The sequence below is a fragment of the Mastomys coucha genome, chromosome X (genome assembly GCF_008632895.1).
Source record: "Mastomys coucha isolate ucsf_1 chromosome X, UCSF_Mcou_1, whole genome shotgun sequence".
Classification (NCBI taxonomy): Eukaryota; Metazoa; Chordata; class Mammalia; order Rodentia; family Muridae; genus Mastomys; species Mastomys coucha.
Genome location: NC_045030.1, coordinates 152,395,715 through 152,398,896, shown reverse-complemented (window position 1 = coordinate 152,398,896; position 3,182 = coordinate 152,395,715). Strand labels below are relative to the sequence as shown.

General features: G+C 41.5%; 1 pseudogene; it reads right to left on the bottom strand.

The window, feature by feature from the left end:
* Positions 1 to 457: 457 nt before the first annotated feature.
* On the bottom strand, positions 458 to 2,977 carry LOC116099496 (annotated as a pseudogene).
* Positions 2,978 to 3,182: the final 205 nt, after the last annotated feature.

Here is a 3,182-nt window from a genome sequence, read left to right as displayed (position 1 = left end):
ATAATAATGAATAGTGCCTGAAAAATAGTGCAAGAGGTTGTCTCTGGTTTCTACATGCATGTGCACATATATGTACCCACATTCACACACAGCCCAACATACAATGGACTAATCTGTAGCTCCTCTGGGTGGTGAAAGGCACTTTACATTTCAGGGCAAAACTAAACAAAATAAATGAACAAATCATAATGCACATCCCCCAGCTCTGGTTTTGGTGAAAGAGGGGAGACCGTTCTACTCTAAGACACTAAGGATAGGAGAGAAGAAAATAACCCACAGGCATCAGCAAAGAGCCAAGTGGGGAGGGTAAGTCAAGGCTGCCTGCTGGAGAGCCAAAGAGAAAAACACACAGAGGGCACAGGCTTCCGAGTGGGAACTTTACTTGCATGTGAAATGATAGTGTCTGCATCATGCGAAAGTGATGGGATCAGTGGGGCTCGACTCCTCTACTATCACTTCATTTTTCATTAGTGCTGAGGCCTAGTACTATCATGCAGTAGATGTAGATAAAATGGATCTGAGGATTCTCAAGGGAGAAGCCAGGGGAGAGTAAAGTGGTTTGAAACAGTAGCACTACCAGGTCATCTGACAGCCTTGCCATTTTGTCTGCCTTACCCATCTGCTGTAGGCTCTCTATAATAGGGTGGTCTGGGTGGATCTCTATGTGCTTTCTAGCCATCATATTGAAGATGGCTCATTGAAGAGTTGTCTTGGAGTGCTTGGGCCTTCATTATATGCTCCATGATGGCTGTCCATCCATCAGTGCCTTTAACAATGCAACATGATGAATTGGAGATTGTCATTTTCTCAACTTTCTTATCCAAGATCTCCATGAGCTTTTAGAGATTCTCAAAATTTCTCTTGTTTTCCTCCATGTTCTTTTTCTCATCTTTTCTAGCTCTTTGCCATCCACAGATACCTGGCTTTCCCCCATACAACTCTTTGACCTGCAGCATGCAGCACCTGAAAATAGGCTTAGGTCTATCTTAAATTCCACTTCTTCATACACTCTACAAAGGCAGAATTGGCTACCCAGTCTTTGCTTGCACTAGTGATATAGTAAATGGATTTCTGTGTCTCCTTCATGGGAGATACATACTTTGCCATGAAAATCATCTCCCCTTCCAGAGCGAGAGGTGTGGTAGCCCAGTAGTTCAGAAAGGCATCACTGCCATTTAGTGGAATCTTCATTGATTCCAAGCTCAAGGTTCTTAGAGAACACCTCACAGAATTTCTCATAATTCTCCTTGTCTTTTGTTAGCTTAGAGATGATCTCAAGTCCCTTCTTCACAATGGTTTTGCGGATGACTTTCAAGGTTTTGCTCTGTTGGAATATTTCTTACAGGATGTTCATCTTTGGAACCAACCACATAACATGAAGTTGAGAGAACCTGTTATTAATTCACCACAGCTGTCCATGATGAACATATGATGAGCACAGAGCTTGATGTTCTTTCTGATCTCAAAGAGTACCACAGGAACTTGCCAAAAGTTGATGAACTATGGCATGAATTTCAATTGACCTTCTACAGAGAAGTATTTGACTGCCAAGTGGTCTTCCCAATCACTGGTGAGGCTCTTATAGAATTCACAATCAGAGTTTTGGGTACAAATGGACTTGGTCTGGCTCAATTCTTTCTGAACAATGTATTTTTCCTTAATTTTATTGTTTTACTTTTTCTTATTTTTTCCCAGTATCGCATTCTCCTCATCTGAACTTACATCTTCAATCTTAGGATCTTCCTTATCATTCTATCTTCTTCCTTTACTTCCTTTGTTTCATTATCACTGATATGCATTTCTACTTTCTTATTCCCCCCAAATTAGAACAGCCTATAAACTGTGAGTGCTTCATAACCACTACATTGAGTTTGCTATTCTCCAAGTATTTTTTCTGGTCTTCCTTTGGGGCAAAGTATCAGTTTTATACCCTGCTTAATAGGCTCACCATGATATGCTTCTATAGTGTTCATCATCATTGTGCATTATGATCATAACTTTCTCTGCCACCAAAGAGGCAGAATGGAATCCAATACTCTTTTTTTTTTGTCAACTTAACAAAAGCTACAGTTATCTGAAAAGAGGGAATCAAGATTGAGAAGATTACTCCATAAGATTGGCCTAGAGGCAGGCCTGTGGTCTCTCTCTCTCTCTCTCTCTCTCTCTCTCTCTCTCTCTCTCTCTCTCTCTCTCTCTCTCTCTCTCTCTCTCTCTCTCTCTCTCTCTCTCTCTCTCTCTCTCCCTCTCTGAGACAGTATATTTCTATATAGTCCTGGCTGTCCTGGAACTTACTATGTAAACCATGGTGGCATCGAACTCAGAGTTCCATCTGCCTTGGCCTCCCCAGTGGTTGATTAAAGTCTATCCCCACCACACTTCACTCTTACGGGGCATTTTTAAAATTAGTGAATGATATAGAAGGGTACACCCAATTGCATGTGTTGTTACCCTGGGAAGATGGTCTTGGTGTCTATAAGAAAGCAGGTTGAGCAAGTCATGAGGAACAAGCCAATTAGCAGCATTATCCTATAGCTTGTTATCAGTTCTTGCCTCTAGGTTATTGCCCTGAGTTCCTGTCCTGAATTTCCTGAATGATGGACTATTACTTTTGGTCATGATATTTTTATCACAGCAATAGAAACCCCAAGACAAACACCAAACTGCTGAGTCCTAGAGATGTCTACACCAGCCTGGAGGGCCTCCATGAAAGTTTCTGTGCTAGATTGAGCAATGGTTTCTACATTATCTATTTTTTTCAAGCTTGCTTATGCCAATTACTGTCTCCACCAAAGTTAGGGTGCATTCCTGAGAGTTGAGGATGATGTCAATTTTCAGCTTTTTACCCCTGCTCAACTTGGACAGGCCTGTCATAGCAACTCTTGTCCAAGACATCAGAAACATTAAAGATCAATGTGTCCCAAAGGAACACTTCCTTATTAGGATAGAAAGTATTCATGATAAAGGCCATGTATTGAACAAGTTTTGTTTAACAGGAAAAGTCTCCATCTCCTCCTTGTGCTATACATCTCTGGCATCTTGAGTGGACAGCACGGCACTAGTTCAGACCAGGGTGGGCCTGTCTTGAATATAGTGCCAAGGCTGTTCAAGGGCAAAAACTTGGTTCATTTTAGTTGGACAGGGCTAAAAAACTGAAAATTGATATCATCCCCAGCTCTCAAAAG